General features: G+C 30.6%; 1 protein-coding gene across 2 annotated transcripts in view; it reads left to right on the forward strand.

The window, feature by feature from the left end:
• Positions 1-23,854, forward strand: part of LOC131852079 (suppressor of lurcher protein 1) — a 286,739-nt gene that overhangs the window by 16,623 nt on the left and 246,262 nt on the right. The window contains exon 1 of one of the 2 annotated variants that reach the window (XM_059202699.1): positions 20,868-21,043. The exons of the other annotated variant lie outside the window; for it this stretch is intronic. The gene's annotated coding sequence lies outside the window, so the exon portion shown is untranslated. Of the gene's footprint in view, positions 1-20,867; positions 21,044-23,854 lie in introns of those variants that run through there. 2 annotated transcript variants of the gene reach the window in all.

Consider the following 23,854-nt stretch of genomic DNA (forward strand, 5'->3'; position numbering starts at 1 on the left):
ACTAATTTATCGATGATATTAGATATTTGTAGCAACAAAACTAAAATTTCTAAACTCGTTCTATGGTGGCAAAATCTTAGAATAGAGCATATTAGAAACATAGAAATAGTCAGTTTTGTTAAATAGTTGCACTTCATGAAATATTACCTTAATTTTTAACATTTTTCACGTTATACCTTAATTATATTATTGCATAACTAAACAAACAGCTGTATGTATAAATACTGTACGGTGATTTAGTAAAATATTTTCATTATTCAGTGCGTTGACATGTTGTACATATCTACTATACAAAATGGCGGTGCTAAACAATGCCTTACAAGTAAAACTTTTCCTTCTTAGCCAAGAAAAGTTGGGCTACTAGGTAAAGGAGGCCACACAATATTGGTTTTTTTCATTGGACAAATTTTGCACATATGCAGGCCATGCTATGACTATGGTTTTTCTTAATAACAAGATATATCTTTTTCTTAAAAATGTACCGAGGATTCCAAGGATATGGTATGGTATTAGGAAGATTGAGATAAATAGTGATAGCTATGATCTACAGAATTGTATATTCGTTTATATCAGAAATATGAACCTATTTACGTATATTAGGAAAATAATAGTACAACCACAGAAAAAAGAATAATAATAATTTTAAAACTAAAAGTAGCTAATAATATAAATCTAGTACAGATCTGCTAGTAGATAGCTACTAGATAAATTTTATATCTCGCAATTCAGCGCTATTTATATTAATAGCAGCTGCTGTCGTTTTTATTACATAAGGTTTACATGCACATCCTTATGTAGGCTTATATGTTTTCAAGTTTTGTCCCTGACTAAGGGAATCCTCCTTTGTTGACCTAAACAGGGTACAAACAACAATCCTAAACAAACATTTGAGTCTTAGTCTTGCTAATCTTGCTTACCTATAGCCACAGGCAACTAACTAAGATGTGAAATGTTGGTACTTATCACAAAATGGTCCTTAGTTGAGCAAATATTTATCTGAAATTTGGTCACAAGTCATTAAAATATGTTTGTTTTGATTTCGATTTTGAATAGAATATAAGTTGAAAATAAATAACATATGCTGTGGCAAATTGACAGAAAAAAAACTGACAGAAAAATCTTACGCTTGACGAATGTTTCGACTCTAATTCTATGTATTCCATAATATTAAGTAGATTATGTACTTTTGTTGTACATATAATTGTAAGTATTTAACTAATGGTTAAGTTAAAATCAATAGATGGCAAAAAATAATAAAGTTGGCAAAAGTTAAAAGAGCGAACAAGAAATGGTCCATCGATTAAACCTTTCGCCTTTTAAAGATCACTGAGCGGGTTATTTCTTCTCATAACTTTTATAATAATGACCCGGTTAGAAAATTTTACAGGGAAAAAATACAAAACCTTTATACAACAAACAAAGGAAATACGAATGTTATTCAATTATGGTGTTTTTATGGTTTCCGATCGGTCGCGTCCGCGTTCCAGTTTCCATCTAGTTTATATTTAATTATGCTTACGACACACACGAGTACACGGAATAGTTTAAGAACAGACCGAACATTCTTGTTTAGTTTCAAGGTAGCTACAAAACGTCTCAAAGCTTTCGTTTCCTAATATCGTGCGCAGAAACTTTGTGAAGCGGTACGAGGAAAATAATCAAGAGCTTAGTTATTTGTTATATTTATCAACAATGTAATTTGAAAATATTTATTCTTTTTTCTAAGGATTTAGATAGATAGATATAGCGCATCCCAATAAATTGATTTAGTATTCGATAGCAGGGGGCGCATTAATTATTTATGTGCTCATTAATAGAATTTAAATGTATAATTTGAAGGAGTTTCGGTCACCAGACCAATCAAAAATTACTTAGCAGCCAAATTAAAGAACCATCGATTATAGATTTGTGTAGGGTCAATTAGTTTTGAGAAATATGAAAATAATTGTAATATATATAAGTAGTACAAGACTTATGTACAGACACATAGTTGTGCAGATAATGACGACCACGAGAGCGTGATTGTGGTTACATGTAACAGTTAACCACTGGAAGCGGGTTAGCGCAGTAATTTCATTATTTATGCTATAAAATATAAGTTAGGGCTTTCGGGGTTCGAATTTTACTATCTTTGGGATATATTTTACATTATCATTGGTTATTTTTTATGTAACAGGAATTGAAAATGTAACTGTCACCATGTGACGCCAGTAGCACCTCATGCTTAATTATTCTGAAGAACTAAGAAATCATACATTCTCTGTAATGTCTTCACTCTTTGACCGAAATACGCCTTACAAAGTAATCTGCTTGGGGGTTAACATCGTCGGTAATATGTAATAATGTAAGAAATAAATAATAATTATTTTAAAGAAAGATCAAAAATCTTAATAATTAATTTTGAATGTTGCTTGTTTATTTGTGTATTTGGTACATTCAAATTACATTTACAAATATACATAATCAAATTGGTCTTTCTTTATTTTTATTGTTTAACATTCGTTTTAATACCATTAAAACGAATGTTAAACAATAAAAATAAAGACTTTAAACTAACTGTAAAGTTGTAAATAAATGCTACTACATAAACTACATTTGACTGATGTTACTGAAACATTTTTATCGGTAGTGGACAGGCAGCTTTATTTAGCAATAAGTGTCACGGGCGCAAGCGATAACAGTTGCTGTTTGCGCAGTAGTTAATCTTCTTAATGAATTTTCATAGACAATTCTAGGTCATATAGTTTCATGAGGCAGTTCGGCGTCACTAAACAATGGGAACTCGTATTTCAACGTTGAAATCGAACCCTGGAGAGGATTCAGTATTATTCCGTGTGCATTTATAACATGCAGTTGAAGTTTCTGTAAAACGAATTACGGCCCTGTTTTATATCAGAGCTGCCAATAAATCATTTACAGGTGTAATGAGGTGTATTGGGTATAAATCGTTTAATTCGTTGTCAATATGAGCGGTTTATTGAAGGTTATATAAATTTTTATAAGGGGTATTAATTTGTATGTCAAACTACAGCAATTCCGGGATCGTGAGTTACGTTTTTAATGTTATGTTCTGGGTTAACAAGTTCATTTATTAAGTGATTTAAATATAATAAATTGTGAGATTTTTATCCTATTCTCATTGTCAAAATTAAATAATGTTACTTAAGAATATCATCATCATCATCATCGCAGCCTGGAAGACGTCCACTGCTGGACATAGGCCTCCCCCAAAGATCTCCACGACGATCGGTCCTGCGCTGCTCGCATCCAATGCCTTCCCGCGATCTTGACCAGATCGTCGGTCCACCTTGCTGGAGGCCTTCCCACGCTGCGTCTTCCGGTCCGTGGTCGCCACTCGAGGACTTTACTGCCCCAACGGCCATCTGTCCTACGAGCTATGTGCCCTGCCCATTGCCACTTCAAAGTCGCAATTCTTCGGGCTATGTCGGTCACTCTGGTTCTTCTGCGGATCTCCTCATTTCTGATTCGATCACGCAGAGAAACTCCGAGCATAGCCCTCTCCATTGCCCTCTGAGTGACTCTGAGCTTGTTGATGGGGCCCATAGTTAGCGACCACGTCTCTGTTCCGTAAGTCATCACTGGCAACACACATTGGTCGTAAACCTTCGTCTTGAGACACTGCGGAAATTTGGACGAAAAGATATATCGGAGCTTCCCGAACGCTGCCCATCCGAGTTGGATTCGACGATTGACCTCTTTCTCGAAATTGGATCTACCTAGCTGGATAGTTTGCCCTAAGTATACGTAGTGATCGACAATTTCGAGTGTAGAATCTCCGATTTTTACGGGAGCAGGTACGACATGGACGTTTGACATAATTTTCGTCTTGTCCATGTTCATTTTAAGACCTACTCCTTGTGAGACTCTACTGAGGTCTTCGAGCATTTTGCTAAGGTCTTCCAGGGTCTCAGCCATGACCACGATATCGTCGGCAAATCGAAGGTGATTGATGTACTCGCCGTTAATGTTGATGCCCAGCCCGCTCCAGTCCGCTCCGCTTAAGAATATATATAAAGATTATTAAATGATATAATATTTCATATGCTTTTCTTTTAAACACATTTCATTTTCACTTATTGCAAGTTTATTTAAGTTTTATTTTTTATTCCGCAAAAATAGTATGTCATTTTCCATTTCAGATACTTAGCAGGTACTTGTGGGTTAATCCATTTACTAAACAAACAAACACGGCAACATAATAAATAACAAGTGGCTTTACTTATAATTTAATAATTAAATATTACAAATTAATAAAAATAAGAATATTGCAATCGCATTTATTATATTTGTCAGGATTTATGTAATATTTTTATTGACGGAGACTCATAATTTTCTTACGTATCTCTTATTTTATTGCCTATCCAATTAGAGTATATGTATATATATAGACATATGACTTTTTAAATCTGTAATTTTAATTTGTTTAGCAAATATCTCCACGGTGCACTACTATACTCCATGTATCTTCGTGTACCTATCTACTTCAGGTCGTAAATCATGTTGACATCAATTTCGATCAAGTGTGCCATTGGATACCTGGATCTAAGCACTTGTTACAGCTGAAATCTGCATCATATTGACATACCTACGTCTGTTGCCATGTAAGTATTGAGTTAGATTTCATTTATCCGTTTTAAATATAAATTCTAACATAAAATAACATTGAACGTATATAAGTAAATTGATCAATCAATTTTTATTTTGATCAATGAAGTTATAACATAGATCTTAATTTAAAATTCTCTAAGAATTATAAAACATAAATAATCTTAAATATTATTTTAATTTTGTAATCAACTGACAGAATATATTTATAAGTGTTTAAAATAATTTTGGATAATATAAGTTCATAATTACTTGTTGCGTTGTAAATTGTTCAAGACATAAAATTATAATAATTTCTTTAAAGTCAGTATGTTATCGATACTGATGATTTCAAAAGGGAAATAAACTTTAGTGTACATCGAAAATATCTTCAAGCAGCAATGTTATCTGAAACTATCATACGTGTAGAAATTGAAATAACCGCCACTCAAAGACCTTTTTCTTTTATTAAGTACTTACTTCCAATTCATAATAAAAGTTATTTTAAAGAAATACTATTACTGCGAGATTCTTGAAAGTTAGGTAACAGCTTTTAAATCCAACCAAGGCCGAACGAACTTAGTTAAATCCACTCACAATCGTTTTCTATACCTCTTCATGAATTTCACCCCAACCTCCCTAACTCGAATAATATTACATTTTCTCAAACAAATAGTGTAGTTACCAGTATATTATAATATTAAATATAACAGTTAATATTAGAATGTACTGGTAATTGTAGTGCTATATGTACTAAAACAAATGGTATAATAAAACAATTAGTTTTCTAACAGTTCTTCTGATAATTATACGGTTATTCATGGTACGAAAAAAACAATTTTAATATCATAAATAATTTATACAACGACAAATAATAATTTCCGTAACGTAATTAGAAAGTTTAAACACATTATACCTGTTTATTATATTTAAATACGTCAGTTATCCTGGGTTTAGTTATAAGACCTTGACTTTGTTACAACGAAACTTCCTCGAAATATACATAGTATATTTTTCAAACCAAAGAATTTTGATTTCGGCCCACAATTGACAAAGATATAGAGACATATACAAAGATATGAAGGTATATAAAAAAAAACATTTATAGTACCTTTTTCTATTTTGGAGTCGGTAAAAAGATCTAGTTTTAATATGTAAAACTACTCGAGTTTGCACTTAGCAACTGACTGTATCGTCAGCTGCCCTCGTATTAAGGCGGTTTCCCCTCAATTAGTCCAGTGGTCTTTTGTTTTAACGCTCTTGGTCAGGGGTGAGCAACCTTATTAATAAACGGGCCAATTTAAATTTAAGTTTTTGCAAATATATATATAAAAAAAATATAAATTTAAAAAAGAAGTAAAGAAGCTATACCAAATTAATGAAATCGTTTTTTTTTTCATTTTTGGACGACACGGCGAGTAACTCGTCACATAAAATTGTTTCAGTTTAGTTTAGTATGCACTATCATTTTATTATAAATATTTTATAACTATATATTTATGAGAGAAAGTAGAAGATATTAATTCAATTATAGAAATGCTTGGCGAGTCACAGGCTGTGTCTTGCTCATCCCTGCTCTAGGTAGTTTCATACTCATACTGCGCCGCGTTGCCAAATGGTAAATTTTTTATTCAACAATAGTTGTTGGTACTTATAATAAGTGCCTATGAAATTAGTAGTTCTGTAGAATTACGGCCAGTTAAATTAGCTAGTATACATTCTATAATAAATTTATGAAACACTATTATTGATTTTTCGATAACTTTCAGACTTTGAAAAGGTTAAAAAATATCAACCTTGTTTGTTGATAAACAAGGTTGATATTTTTTAATAATCGTAAAATGTCTGGTCTCACTTTAAAATAACTTTCACACTTAATCATGCTGATATAAAAAGAAAGTTTGTACGTTAGATGTATAAATAAATATATATACTCAGGTGGTTGAACATATTTCAATTAAATTTGTTTGATAGTCATAACATGTTAGAATACTTCATTATATCAAATACCTACAGATAATTGCTCCTAGTTAACTAAATCAATATTTTTTTCACTTATTTTTCTGAACATTTGGTTGGATCCGGCAGTACTTGAGGATCAAGTATGGCAGTGAATATTCACTAAATAATACCTTTTCAATTTCTTACTAGTATTTTTATTTTTAACTATCTAAATAGATTCTCGGAAGTACCTGACATTTGCGTGTAAAACCAGACATTCAGAAACAAGCTAAACATTTATTATGTAGATAGACCTAACTACATACAAAATTTGTTTTTATTTCTTGTAGTATTATTATACACGTATGTATATGTATACATATGAATTATTTTATTACATTCATGAGTATAATAAGCATCAAAAATGACCCTTTGACCAAAAGGGATCGGAATTTGTACAGAGACCTCGCATTTTTATGGGAATTTTTTTTAATATTAATAGACTAGTTTTGAGAGCGATGGTCTCGAAGGTGTATTTTAATTCCTTTTTTGTTGAAGTAATAATTATGAATGAGTATATAATGAATCCCTAAACTGAGTAAATGAGATCATTTAAAGAAAATTGTATTAGTAAAAATTTATATCTATAGATACTTATATAAACATATTAAATTAAAAGTATATATAAGATCCACAGGATATAATAGATAAACCTAATTTAATATCATCTGCAGATACTACATAGTTTTCTATCTTATTTTGAACCTGAAAGAAAAAAATAATAGACTGACTTTTTCAAGTGAAAAGTTGAAGCAATATAAAAACGTCTGAGCCAATTAATGACTTACTAAAAGAAAACCATTTCACAATACTTTTTATTCAAGTCCAAAGAAAACATTGTTGCGTATCTGCACAAAGAAATTGAACACAGCTTAAAGATAGTAGAAAGAATATATTTTTGAAAAAGTCTATAGAGTAGTTACAACAATTGGGGCATGTAATATATACACACTAATAATATTTAATTCTAACTGGAGGGCATAGATTTTTCTGCGTAAGAGGATATTAAACTACTATTACTTCGATGATCAAGAGGCTGGCACTAGATATAGAAGAGTGGTGACATTGTTGACAATTGTTTACTTAGTTTGCAGATTGGGGACACATGTCTGCCATTATACATATATTATGTATGCCTTTCGATAATGACTTCTGTTTTATATTCTTAGTAGTTATGCATTATTTAGAAAATATATTAAAAAGCGTCATTATTGGTATATTATATACATATTTATAAAATATAATCTAATATATAGTTATTATTATACCTACAGCTATCTCAGATAACCTATGCCTGACCTCGTGATACAACCTATTTTTGACTATGATGAAGTCAACAAATAGATAGATACACTTACGCTTTTATAGTACAAGTATTTATGGATTACAGCTACATATACATATATAAGTACGTCATTGATTTTATTCGACATCATTAGTTAAATTCAAATATTTTTAAATTGATATCTCATTTTCCATGCCGGGTAATCTTCCAGCAGTTTCTTTTTCGACCTCAACGTTAATCGGCTTTCATAAGAAGGTATCCATTATTTATTCTCAGTAGGTATACTTCCCGACTTTGTCTTAATAAATAAAGTACATGAAATATTTATTGTTTTTGTGCACGCTTCCTCAGGGATTATAATGTCTAATTGAGGCCGATAGCATCGCTCTGAAAATGTTTTCAATAAAATATTGGCGAAGTTCAAACACTCAATTATTAGTGACCGTTTTCCGGCATTTATTTGTATTAACAATTTATCAGGCAATTTGATATTTAAATCCGATTGGTACATTTATAGCTTTTTGATTCATAATTTTGAAAATACAGTTTGTTCGACAAATAATTGAATTTGTTTTGTTGTACGCATTGTTTAGAAATATTATTATCAGTTTATATTTATGACATATCCACAGTGATAATTTACTATTATATTATTACATATATTATGTAGATAATATAAATGACAGTTATTACAAATATTTTATACGATAAAATTTGCATAGCGACAATTACCTGAACAAATTTACCTCGACCTTAGAATGTTGCCTAACCTTATAATGTTTTTATAATTATAGACAGATCGTCACTTCTTTTGCAGTCTAAGTTCTAAAACAGAAGGGAAGGTCTAGTTGTTTGGGACGCTAATTATTTAGTAATTGTTGAAGTCGTTAGCATGTTTTTATATTAATTTTATGGAAAATCTGTGATCTCTTTTTGTTGAATAAGGTAACAACAGGAAGCCAGTAAGTAACTTTTAAGCCTCAGTGTTTGAAAGTCATTTAAACTTGACTAAATACTAAGACAGAATTGCCATTGATGGAAGTAACATATTTTAAAGTAATTATAAGAGAATGGTTACTGAGAGAATTGTGTATAAAGTATATCGAGGAGATGTCTTCTATTAGCTATAACGAATGGGGACATGGCATTTTACCATATGTAAATGTTATTTTATATTTGACTTTATGTTTAATACAGTAGAAATATAATCAGACTGTAACTTTAAATTATGTACTATAATAAAATTGTAAAAACATTACATACGTTTAAATTTACTTCAGTCAAATTTGCTAAGGAGTCCAAAAATACCTTAAAATATATTACAAGCTTATGCTTGTCACGTCGTCCGCGTAACTGGGTGTTGAGATATTGAGTAATCTGAATTTTTCGTAAAAAACATTTAATTGGGCTTTTTTTCAATTACAAAACCGGCATATTATATTGTGTGTCAATACCGTGTATAAAAATATTTACATCATAATATTTTGCAGACGTATGTATAGAATGTTGCGGAAAATCAGTGTCACCATCCAGTTAACAAAGAACTCTACACATCTTTGTTAATTAGTCAATCAAAAAATTTTGTTCAACAAATTGTTGATTAACAATTTTATATTATTATTTTTTTATTTATAACTCTTTATTGCACCTTTAAAAATACATAACAATATACATAGTATGTAGGTCATTGTAGGTACAAAAGGCGGTCTTATCGCTTAAGCGATCTCTTCCAGACAACCTTAGGGTAGAGGAGAAATTACAGATGGTGGTTGAAGGCGCAAGATGGAATGAAGAAACATAAATAATATAGCAATATAACATATATATATATATATATAAGTGCACATAAAAAAATATATTAATTGTTCCGAACGATTTATGTTTGTTAAATCGTTCTCTATATTTTTATATGCAAATAACAGGCATTATTTAAATAATTATGCACAGGTAAGGCCGCGCCAAACACATAGGTACCTAATATTTTCATAACAATAGCCACGATAATGCTATAAAAAGAAAATAAACAGTACTTTATTTAATCACGCTGCACGAGTTAATATCAACATTTATCATAATAACTGCATCCTGCAAAGTTAACTCGTAGATATAGAGATGAGAGGAAGCGAAACAAAATTACACCATTAAAATTCAGGCACGGATGTTACGTGTTTCACAAAACAGGCTGCCAAAATAAAACTGTTATGTGACTGCAAGCTGTGTCGTTTAAATCCTTTGAAATCTAAATGCATTTCATACATTCCCGTTGTACCAATTTCTTTCATTCATACATTACATCGCTCATCGGTTAAAATAATAAAAAATAGCTAAATTTAATTTAATAGGTTATCCTGTTTATTTTGTTACTGGAGATACAAGTGTGAATTATTATTAAGTACCTAAGGTTTTCATATTATCAAAAAATTCAACTCGCCAAATCTAGTGTGATGTGTAATTGGTTTACTAAAGTGCATATATTTTTCCGATTCATTTATTAGACTGCATTAAAAACATGCATAGGATTAATTTTATAGAATTCGACGAATGTATTAAGTCTCTTTAGATGTATAGGTGCAATATTGATGAATTAATGCAGTTTTATCGGTGGCCGTTGTAAAAAAAAATCAGCATTGTTACGTAAGGAGAGTTCTGTATTATTTTATTTTAGCAGGTGTATGAGGAACTATATCTAAGTACGTAAACTAGACTAGTATCGTAGTTCTTTACACGAATTACTTTGTTATTAAAGTAGCTTACCCAATAGTAATTTGTTTACGTAAGGTAACATGTCGACATTTGTATGGGGTAAGTTGACTAACGTATTAGGGCGATTGTGTTATTCTGAAATGACGAATGAAAACATTTTCAAGACAGATAATATATAATTTATGTGTCGGTAATAAACTAGTAATCTTTTTCATTTTGGTAACAGTTGGTATATGTTATTTATATTTTGAATAAAATTATGTCTATTCAGAGTCTATTCTAATAAAAAACAATTAATGGATACTTTCGATTTGTTTTAAATTTATTTGAAACTAGCGACTTTATATAGAAATTATTTTAGGTATGTATAATTTACATATGTATTTATGAATGTATATATCTTATTTATTGTGTTTAATATTTGTGTTTGTTTATTAAAAATAAAACAACAAATTTTACTTTTTTATAATACTAGTTCAGATAAAAATATCCAGCAATAAGCAGTTAGTTTTTTGTTTGCGTGCTAGGTTAAAAAACACTCTAGGATGATTGTCTGAAACTGGTCCGAAACAAAGCACAACTTAGCATGGTATCATGTACCACCTGTTTACTTATGAGCGTTTTGCATGAGAGCTGCAGAAAAGAATTTCATCTATGTAATGCTTTCTTTGAATTTTATCTTATTAAATGTTTATCATAATAACATTGTCTTATTTGAAGACGATGAGGATAAAAAATGTCCAATGATGTAAAAATGATAAATTTTAAATTTGACAGACCTCACGAATCGAATGTTTTTGTGTGATTATTACGTTTGCTATTTGAAAAACATTTTGACGATATATTTAAATTATCAATGAATATTAATTAAATCTTTTTTAAAGGATAATAATAAAATGGTACGCCGCCTACTCTATATATTCCTTTCAATACGCTGGCAGGATACCAGTGGAAGCTGATAAGATGTGCATGAAGTTGGGTGGTTAGTTAATTGTAATCAATACACTAAGAATTAATTACGACGTTTTCAGAGGGGATCGCGTGAAGCTCAATCTGACATAGAACATTACAGTACAAATCCTGGGTAAATTAGTAGAGGTTTATGTTAACTTCTAAATAGAAATGCACCTTGTAAGCTACACTTCTTAAATATTACCGTGTCGCTCCCGTTTCTAGGTCACAGACATAGTATGTCAACAATAGAAGATGTGTATGGATATTATGAACGCTAGTAACTCTGCGTATATATGCAATAGTAAGCAGAGTAAGGCAAAATTATTATAGATATTTAGAAATATTATAGATAATTAGAAGTATAAAAAAACATTGATTTGGACGAACGATAGTAATTTCTTATTATTATTTTTTAGAAAAGATTATTTTGTCTTATAAATTACTACAGACATAAATGTGGAGGTATAATATTTATGACAACTGTTTATCGTATATTGGTGGTGTATAGGATTCTTCTCTATATAAGAATGAAGAATTCTTATTCAGAGAAGAATCATATACATAATTAATTATTATTCGTCATATAATATAAGGATTACCTAAACTGTTATCACACTGTACAAGCGCAGTAGGGCATACGACGTTAATACTAATAAATAAATATTATTATTCAACAACACAAAACAGACAGTAAAGAATAAAGATAAATGTAGGAAATAAATTTCTATTTGTACCACGTAATTTAGGTTACATTAATGCATCGCCTTATATCCTCTCTGTTCAGCACGATAGTTGACTGGTAGAGAAAGCCATCAGGTATATTAAGTCCGTCCGGTATACATTTTCTGTGTGCAGTAGAATAAATAAATGAAATACTCTGTATTTATTTTGAGTTTTCCTTCTCTTACACTAATGTATTTGACTTCATCCCTTAGATACCTTTTACGATATGTTAGAGATGAGTAATGTACTAAGCAGTTTTATTTTTTAATTGTAGGTATTATAATATTAATAAAAACTCTGGATAATTCATACTAGACAGTTGTTAGAATTACTTTTTTTTAACGTTTGATAATCCGTTTCCCTAATGATGCCTTAAAAAGATTGCTTTGAGCCATAAGGCCACCTTATTCTAATTATACACGTGTTACTTGATATATTAATAATGTATTTACTTAATATATTAATTATGTTTTTTTTTTATTATTATTATTACATGGTATAAAATAAAGTCGCTGTCGCTGTCTGTCCGTCTCTATGCATGCTTAAATCTTTAAAATTAATCAACGGATTTTGAAGCGGTTTTTTTTAATAGTGATTCTAGAGAAAGGTTTTTATATATAATACATGTATACCCGTGCGAAGCCGGGCGATTCGCTAGTAACTAATAAAGTAATGAAATCAGATCTATTTAAAATATATAAACGACTAAGATTTAATATTCTCATAATATACACTTAGCTAAAACTTATATTCATAAGTACGATAGTCTGTATCAAACGATCGTATTAAAAATACAAATTTGTGCGTCGTTCGAGGTATCGAACCTCCGATAACAGGAAGTAAGGCGATGAGCTTAATCGTCAGACCACTGAGGCCGTCAATATACTGTACCTATATATAAATCCCATTTATACTAAGCTTAGAATGATTAAATTCGTTTTAGTAAATTGAAAGCGTGAAATCTCAAACGGTACTGACGAACAATACATGCGAAATACATGAAGCACGAAAGGCAAATAACTTTTGTGTTGAAGCACTTACAATTTATTTCGTTACTTAATCTATTGTTAATATATTCTCTTGTTTAAATGTACGTAAGTCTGTATTTGTAACAATAGCAAAGTCTATATGAAAGTTACGATTAAAAAGGTATAATCAATATTACAAAAAAAAAAAAACCGCAACTACCGAAAATATTAATAGTAATAGAAAATTAATGTCTGTAATGGGAATACTTACTATTTTATTTAAATATTTCTATAAAATATAATCCACAAATAATTCAGGATCTGTATAATAATTTGAAATTGTATATTTAACAAATATTGGATTGCTATCAACGTGAAAGATATTAAGTTGACTCACTTACTAGACTCCAAATTGTTGCGATTTACATAATGTAGACAAACTGATAATAAAAATCTATTAGTTCATATTTCAAATAAGCAAATTGCTATATTCTAACATTTCGTTTTAATCATATATTACAAACAAATCTTGGATAGAATTATAAACTCTGAGTCGTTGCGGGCAGATCAAGTTCCGATAAACCGCGAATAAAGTTCCGTAACGAATAGAATCATCAGTTTACATTAACATAATGTTTAAGTATATGAAGTCGAATTAACAACCTCTTTTTATACATACATTCATTTACATATATGTATTTGTATTTTACAAAATGTTGCATGTATAGATCAGAGTGCTTAGACAAGATGCAAACACGTACCATAAAAATTCGATTCCATTACCGCACGCATGAGATAAAATGAGATAGAGAGTCAGCAATATCTGACTTCTTGGTCTTTCTTATGTGTTGTGCAGCTATGGAGTCGTTATTGATAATACGTTAGCCACTTGAATAAGGTCCATTGAGTCCCAAATTACTACAATAAAACGTAAGTATAAATTGAGTTACAAACGTTACTTAACCTTAACACTGTATTAACGCATGAAATAAATCGTCACAAACGAAACAAATAAAGTGGTTTGGCAACTAGAGAAAGCATTCTGTAGATGGAGTAATAAAATGTAAATAGCTACAGAAGTGTTAAAAGGAGTCGCGGTAAAAGTTTAGCTCACGCGAACTTAGCACTCGGTGGCGTCCCTCAGAGTTCGCCTGTGGGACATTTAACAGGCGGGTTTGTGAGAATTAAAAAATATTTAATCTTTACTATGGATATTATGTATAAATAATTCTTCATATTTTATAAACCTTATATATATTAAAACTCTCCTACTAAATCACATGTATTAAAAATGAAATAATTCTGTAATATTTTATTAAAGAAATATGCTAAAGGCAACTTTCAGTCATGTCATTATAAGAAAATGATTTTTAATAAAAACAAATTCGTTAGCTTCTGGTATTATATAATTTATACCATCTTGTATGCATTTAGGTATGTATTAGAATTATAATTGACAATATCATCAAATAATGAGTTAGTAGTTATATTATCTTATCTGTGGTTATATAAAATGTTACTTTCCGTTTATGACATACACCACGTTGTAAACGATTCCCGCGTTTCTGAGGAAATCCGCCACAAATGGGTTCAGAGCGAAATAAGTATCGGAGTTATATTGGAGCAAGAATTATGAACATTGCTCTAATAAAGGCTTATTTCATAATTTAGTCCCAGATAAAGCGTCCTATCAAAAGAGAATTGTAATTAACATTCACTGCGGAAATTGGCAAAATAATAACAGAGGAAGAAGTGGCAGGTACCAGTTGGATCTGTGTACTAATATAGGTTTATAAGTATATTTATAAGTATAATATAATATTAATTTATGGACTTCTGTTTAATTTATGTTTTTGTATTATTAAAATAATGAAACATAAGTATTTGTTATTAATAAATTCTTATGTGGTGATAAAAAAATTTATACTAAAATTATGATAAAAAAATGTTTCATGTTACTAAGTAACCAAGTTATCATAACTTGGTTAGTAAACTTAAACTGCGTACTTTAAGGAGATCTCGAAATAAATTACAGAACGATTACACGAGTTGATTGTTTTGAGGCTAAAGGTTTAAAAAACAGAAATACGAAATTTCTAAAAATATTCTACGAAAACATATTTATCGTAATTATAATGTTTAAAGATACTACCTATTCGAGCGAAATCGTATTTTCGGACATTTGTTGTAATAGCTATTGCTAATTATATTTTTATAGATATACTAATATTCCTATAAGTATTAATTTATAAGATGAACAATGTGGCCGTTACAGGCATAAATACTTATTTAAATATTATGAATACATAACATTTAGAGATGAGAAAAGTTAAAAGGCAAAAGTGAAAAAAAATTACTCGGTGCAAAATCCGGTATTCCGTGTAGCGACAAACAAGGGTGAAAAGCAACAAAGTTTGATAAGATTGTTACAATGGCCCTGTTTCTTTCATAAGATTCGTGAGATGAACGAAACATAGGTAGTAACAACCTTAGACGATACGAGAGAGGGAAATGCGCGTTGAATATCAAACGCTTTTATGTATTTATTTAAAAGTTTATGAGTATTGAACTGTTGACAGTTACATTTTGTGTTAACACAGTACTATCTATATGTCAACGAAATTTAACAATACTTTAAGAAAACATGTTTCAAAGATTTGCTTTAGCTTCTGAAAAATTTATACATCTAGAAAATATCAAATTTAAACAAAGCTAGTAATGAAGTAATGAGTAATCATAACGTAAAAATGTTTTTTGTTACGTGATGATTACTTGGGATACCATTTGTTGATAATAAAAATAAGCATATAGGTGTAGACTATTTCTGTAGTGTAACTGCTAGTTTTGCAATTTGTGTTGCGGTTTGAAGGGTGAGAAATAGAAGTAAAATTACAGGGTACCTCCCTGTAATTTTGGTGTAAAATGTTACTAAACCTGTAAAATGGTACTAATTTCATAAAAATAGCAAAGCATAAAGCAAATAGCAAAGCTAAAAATCGTCAAAGTATTTTATGATGTCTGTATTGTCACTGAAATCTATCTATGCTAATATTGTAAAGAGATATAGCCTGTAAGTATATGAGGTTGTATAGGTAATCTCTGGATCAACTAAATCGTATTTTCTGTTTTTTCATTTTTTTCTGTTCTCACTGAAATTCCCAATAGTAAGTCACGTTATCTGTAAGTGTTGTAGGTTATATATTAACCCGGAAAACGAAAAAACTTTTGTGATAGTCGGAAATGATTACCGCCCAACAAAGTGGGCACGAGTCAGTAATATGGTTATTAGTTTAAACACTGTTTCAAACTTTTTTCATTGTTGTTTACAGTTACACATATAATGGTTACCACTAAAAAAAGGCAACAAGCTGTTGACCAGATTAGTTAGATTTAATCATTTCCAGTCAATTGAAAATTATACACTGAGTATGCAATTTTACTGTTGTTTATGTTTTAAGTTTGTTATTTTATAATAAAATTAATAATAATACGTGAAATAGCACTTCATAAGTAACAAAATTGTTAACCATATCTGACATTGTTTTATTATATTATTGTTATTGTATGACTATTGTTTGCATTCATAATATTACAAAAATGGCAATGTTAAAATTATAGATATAATCATCTATATCATTCTCATAATAATTATGAAATTAAAGTATAATAAAATTTATTTCATAAAACGTTTTATATCAATTATATTTTTATATAATCATAATCAAAGCCTTGAGGAAATTATGGAAATCTCCAATCGCCTCTGTTTTATTATCTCAGACAGGAAAATATTATATTCTAATAATTTTGAGGTCTTATTTATTTGTGGTGTATTTGTGACCAACCCAAACAAAAAAAACAAATTGATGAGACTACCGAAAATAAGCAATTTAATTTATTAGCGATTGTTTCCATATAAAATCAAGATGATTTATAGGTATATATTTTAATTTAATTCATTCTTGGAGTCGACTTAGATTTTATTAAATTAAAATAAGTGACTATCTTTTCAAACAAATGTATTTCATATATTTTGAAATAATTTTTATTAAATGATTTACATACCTCAGCTAATATAATTTTTAAGTTTGATATTCATTACATATATATAGTGGCTTGGTGGTACAACCAATACTTGCATTATACTGGACTTTAACTGAATATGATATTGTTTAAAATATTTGATACATATCTAGTGTTCTTATGATAAGTATGTATTATCCTTTACGATACACGCACTCTGTCATGGGTTTGTAGAAAACAAAGGCAGCGACATAAACACGGTTGATATATTAAAAACGTTTGACGGCATTATCAGTGAAATATACCTCCAGATATCCTCATAAATGATATATGTAATGGGGAAAGTGATTCATCACATACCCGTAACCACTGAACCCTGAAACTTGATATAACAGACCTATACGCTCCCTCCGGAGCATAAATATAGAATAACAAAACACATTTATAAATGGATGTTGAAACTGATCTAAGTGGAATGAGAAAACAAGTAACTGGGGATCTGATCTGAACTGACCATAAAACTATTGGTGTGTAGCAGTATTGTTACAGTCACTGACACCAGTGTAATTACGAATAAATATGCAAATGAACGAGGTAGAATATGTAGGTATAGAATCTCAATGTTTACACGTAGTGCCCTGACTTAGGCTTTGGCGCACTATTATTTGTCCTCTAAGGCACCTGAGTAAAAATTAATCGAATATTACTCTGCTATTCAATTAAATATGATTGCGTCAAGTTCTTATAGTAACATTATTGCTATGTTTTCGTACTAAAAGCCATTTAAACTGTACTTTTTTATTCCGGTTCTCGATGCGTTTTACTCACAATTTTTAGCGGTTTCGAGATTTTTTACTCATAAATTTTAACACATTTGTATCACATGCGCTTTTGTTACCTTTTATTTCAGCTGAAATCATATTTCTTTTTATAACGTATGTAAAATGTTGCTATAAATATTATAATAATTTAAAATTTGGTAAGTACCTACGACTAACTAAAGTTTAAATTTTTATTACATATATGTATTTTATGTGTGTGTGTGTGTGTATAAGTGGTAGACGTTGCCTATGTACATGAACCGCACCACAGATATCACGTGATTATGTGATACCATGTGATACCACACATGCGCTGTCATTCTGGAGGTCTATATAGATATCATGCATAATACGCTGTTATTCCGTTGCCTAATCTCGACCTTTCAATCGAAATACAGCTTACAAAGCAAATGGCTTGGTGCTAGAAATCAGTGAAACTGAGATATCTACGCAGACCAGTTTTTGAAGAATGTACTGGTAAATATTCCTAATAATATAAAACAATATGCAATGTTCTAATGATCAGTCTAGGTCGAATCAATTTAAAAAATAAAATATTTTTAATTAATGCCAAAGGTATATGATAAATTATTGATATTAATATATTTAAACTACATCTTTTTATTATGTCCACGCAAACAAAGGAAATATGCCGAAACCTTTTATATTTTTCTCGAATACATTTCCAATCGATTACGTTTACAGTGAGTACTATTTTCCTTATTTGAGCATAAAGTGTCTGTAGATATAAGGAACTTATCTATTAATAAACAGCCAACTGTCCATTTCTGTTGTGCAGATACCAGAAAGGCTAAGCGCTCGCCGCAATCGGAAAGGCGCAATTATATTCACTCGGTGACTATAACTCGTCGAACCACTACTATGAGTTTGAGTTTCCTATACTAATACTAATACATTTTAATTTTGATACTTGGACATGGACTTAGAAGATAGTAAAGAATATGTAATACTGTCAAATATTTCAAGTTCTAAATATTTAACAAATACTGTATTAAATTTTTTTTACAATTATATACATTATGTGAACGGGATATTTACCAGATATTTCGGTGCTGTTACAAACGTCAGTCACAGATTGATCAGACCAAAACATTTATAGGCGTTGCTGTAATGATGGAAACTCTTAAACAATATTGTCATGGAATTATATAATCAGTACAGTTGTACATATAGGTCTATGGAAATCAAAGTATAAGTCAAATAAGATACAAAGGACATGGAAAAGTTAAAGATAAACTTATAAAACGTGGGTGGTATTTAAATATATATATAGTTTGTTTGCCTAATAGTCACTGTAGCGCGTGATGACTATATTTGTTATGAGTTTTACAAGAAAATTTTAGATTCTGTTTTTTGTTTTCTGATTTTAAATTGAAAATTTTGGGTCTTCGTACTTTTTCTAAATTCATAAAAATATTGACACCATTGAGCTTTGAGTTCGAGTAACTAACCATAGTAATACGGCTAATGTTACACCCGAACGATTTTTCGCACCCTCGGTATGGACCGAAATAACTTGGTGTCTATATATTTGATTTGGAATAACCCAATGCTATTTCATACCTTATTGCCATGAGATTAGATATAAAATTGCCCTAACTCTCCCTATTCTTCTATGGATGTCTATCTACATGGATTTCCTCTGAAACAAAGTGACCTAGCACTTTAAAATTTTCTAGACAATTTATGCAGACCTGTAGTCTAAATAATGAGTGAGTATAATTTTTATATTTAGTATACTTTATTAGAATCACTACGATTTTAGATTTTAATTGTGGAAAGATATAGACGCTGGAACTGATTTAGATTAAATGTATGATCGAATACTAGATGCTACATTATATATAAGACAAGAATATTCAGAGAAGGTAATATGTGACATACTATTAAAGTAACCAAAGGGATATACTGTTGAGATATACTACGATGGTGGCAAATAAGTATGATGCTCATCTTATACTGTAGACGGAACGGTCTATGGACGACCACCAGGGGTATAAAGTGGGCGTAGCTAATCCATAAGAAACCTTAATGTAGCCTTTTTGAAAAACCTCATGCTGTAGTTTCTAGAGAAAACCATATAGTAAAGCAACATGAGGAAATACGCAGATAATGGGTTTTATTATATGTATCTTTTGTATTTTGATTTTACTATACTTTTAAGGAAACTTTAGTATTAGAGTTAAAGTTTACTATCATCATTTCCTGTTTATTTAAGTTCCAAGTTGTTTTTAACGGTGGGCCATATTCTGCATAACGGCCGAGGAGTTGTAAATTATCGAAGTCACTGGTAAGCTTTTTATATGCTAATTGAAATCAGTTTAAGACTTTTCTGCAGACTATAAAATCAGTTGTCGGAATGGTTTGGAATTCTCAAGCGATTTAATTTGCGTTTAATAAAACTGGCACTCAGTGGCTTGATTTTTACCGAGGGCAATTTATTCGTTATTGCTGTTAGTCTAAGGTAGAGTCAGCTAAAATGTAGCTGTATTTGTTAACATCTTAGTTTTAATTTCTCAGTATACTAAATAACATTTTGAATATGGAATAAAATTGTGTTTTTATCTATATTACATGCATACGCTAAAATGAAGTTGGTTTAATATCATCATTTCTACACAACACTACAACTTCAATATATATATACAAATATATGCAAAAAAATAATTTATTTCTGTTAATTTATCTAATTTTATTTTATTGTGGTGTCAGTTCTTTGTATGACAAAGCTAAACTCATCAAATAGGAAGTGTTAGTTACCTGTAGTCTTTGGCGGCACACAGTCGCGTGTTTGCTTTCATTATAACAGTATACGTGAAAATTTTGTCGATCCCCACACCCTTTTTCGTGCAAGTGTGCTAGTAATAAGCACGCACTCCACCCAAAGTATTATGTAGCGCATCGCGTGCGCCTGCCTTCCAAATAAAACTGATATTATCTATGTAGGTAGGTGCAGGTAAACCGAGGTAATTAAAATTTATTTATGACGTCTTTTATTTTATCTCCAAGTGGTAATGTTAAATAGGTATGTTAGAGTAGGTTGGTACTTAAGCATACAAGGACAACAAAGAATTTAATATAAGCTTCCTATTGAGATTTATCATATAAATTGCAGCACTCCTCATAAATAGGTATAGGTTTCGAATCAAAACAAATCAGAACATCTTTATACATGGTAAGTAAAATTTACCGTCTGGAAAGAAGTGACAAAAAATTCGGGTGTAACTTTTTTTATTGTATTACTACATTATAAACAATTTCAGCAATTATAAACTGAATAAACTAGTCTCCACAGGCCGTAACCGTTCATGTGTATGGTGATCGAGTCTCTTATAATTGCATTGCCTACGCACCTCTTAGAAAGAATATTCGCCCTAATCTAGACGTGACTGCAGTACAATACATCTACAGAGCGGGTCAATGCCGCCGTCGTTGCCTAGGGTGAATTCTGACTCGACCCTGTGACTCCGGTAATAGTGGTTGCCAGTTATACAAAGTGGTTTTATGGGGCATGTAAACCATTAGTGTCATAAGTTTAAGTGTCCTATACTCTACCTGCGTCGTAACTTTTAAAAATTTTCCACGTGTTAAATAAGTTATCATTGCCCTCTCAAACTTATTAGAGAGAATGAAACGACCTGGCTTACCACTTTCAAAATTCCTTTCTGGAAGTACCTAAAAGTCTCAGTTGTCGAACGAGCCGTCTAAATTTGATGCAAACATTTAAGGTTTTAACAGATAATTAGCGTCATTGAACCGGTTACATAGACAGCTGGAATTATTGAAGTGATACGAGACTAGGGATGTCGCAGAACCGATAATACTGTTGGATTAAATGTGTTCGTGAGTGAAAATTGCGAGCGTAAACGTAATATGGGACGTTCATTCTCAAACTGGAGCGAGGGTCTACGTAAACCAAATTTGAACTGTAGGGTTGAGTTTACACGTCGAAATTTTTGTTGGATTTTGTAATAATGTTTATTTAATTCTTAGGAAAGTATTTTTATATTTACTTTTTAATATATACCATATTTTTGTAATGCGTAGTTGAAAGTTTAAATAAGACTACACTTTCCCCACTAGAATCTAGGAATAAAAACAAGTCCACTCTTGCTCATAGGAGTGATTGTACTGACATAAGATTATATCCCTGAGCTGTACGATATTTCGAAAGCGATTATTTATATATATCTCCACAAATACTGCGTATATAATGATATATATTATCAACTCCATAATAAGGTATATAGAACATAAATATTATGCACAAAAGTTATAAATATATAAAGACCTATCCATACCAATATTTAAAAATCGAAAGTATCTTCGTCAGTTGTTAGTTCGTTAAACTTGACGTGAATGTAGATTGTTTCTAAAATGACGAACATAGACACATATCTTGTATATAAAGGAGCAGACGAAATCGCGCATAATAGCTAATATAGTGCAGCTAGTACACTGTGGTTAATATTTGTAGGTACTCCTAGAGCTTCTTCCTTAGCACTATCAGCGTCGGGAGTTAGTTCATCACAATTGCTTGACATTGTTGTGTTATAAAGAGTCGAGAATCATAAATGCTACCACGTACAGGGTTGCTTTCATGTCCGCTTCTTTACTTCTCGTAAAGAGTAGCAAATAAAAGATTTCAATGCATAAGGTTCATATTATGACCGCCATAAATCCAGTGTATGAAAAAAAGCTACGACTATTGTTTAGACTTTATTATATCTGATGTGGACTTTGTATGAGAAAGTAGTAAATAAAACTGCCAGAAATATTCAACTTTTTCTTGAATTTCGTTGAACGGTAAATTGATATTGTAACTTCTCGCATCAAGTAGCACACTCTATTCTTAACCTTCAATATTTATCCCAGCTGTGACTGTAACACTTATATAAACATTGAATAATTGAAATATATTTATTATTACTCGAATCTCCAACTAATGTGATAAAGTGAATAAACATTACTTGAACATTAATCATGATTAATTTAAGTAATTTATCTACATTAAATGTTCTGTTTTTCCGAGAAAAAAACAGACGGTTTCCACAGAAGAGATAATTAAACGCCATTTGGAAATTAAGGCTTTAATAAAATAATTACGTTTTTTTTATATAGTGAATTAATTTGTTAAATGAATACCAATTTCCTGTTTTATTAAAAAATGTTAATCCATTCTTCCATAGGTACTAATATAATAAACGTAACAGTTCATCATTGTGGTTGTTAGCTTATTACAATGGAAGGGACTAAGGAATCTTAATAAAATTGTATTGTAATAACCTGAAGATAGATTTGTATTACGAGGACGGAGATAGACAATCTTTTATCTAAAAAAATCAGATAATATCGCGGTTAATAGTCACGTAGAAATGGTTTCGCTTTTAAAAGAAAAGAGAAATTTATCAGCAATAAAAGAAATATCATAATCCTTAATGTTAGGTTATGGGCATTATTAGGTCTGATTGAGAGCAACGCAAAAAGGTGGCCACACGATTACGGTCGTAACGCGGTTTGATTACAATTCGACCCATGGAAAATAAGTCGGGAAAGGGTATTCCAAATCCGAAATCAGGGATAACGGTCTAAGATAGGCTTGTATCATTGAAATAGCTACATACTTACACAAACTAGTCAATTCTCATTTACATTACACCTACATATATAGGCTGTTTTGATTCTGTGATGCTGTGACAGCCGCGGTAGTTTTTAGAATATTAGCACAGCGCCTTACTTCTGATGATCTAGGG

This window comes from Achroia grisella, unplaced genomic scaffold (assembly GCF_030625045.1).
Source record: "Achroia grisella isolate CSIRO2021 unplaced genomic scaffold, CSIRO_AGI_Agris_v1 utg821, whole genome shotgun sequence".
Classification (NCBI taxonomy): Eukaryota; Metazoa; Arthropoda; class Insecta; order Lepidoptera; family Pyralidae; genus Achroia; species Achroia grisella.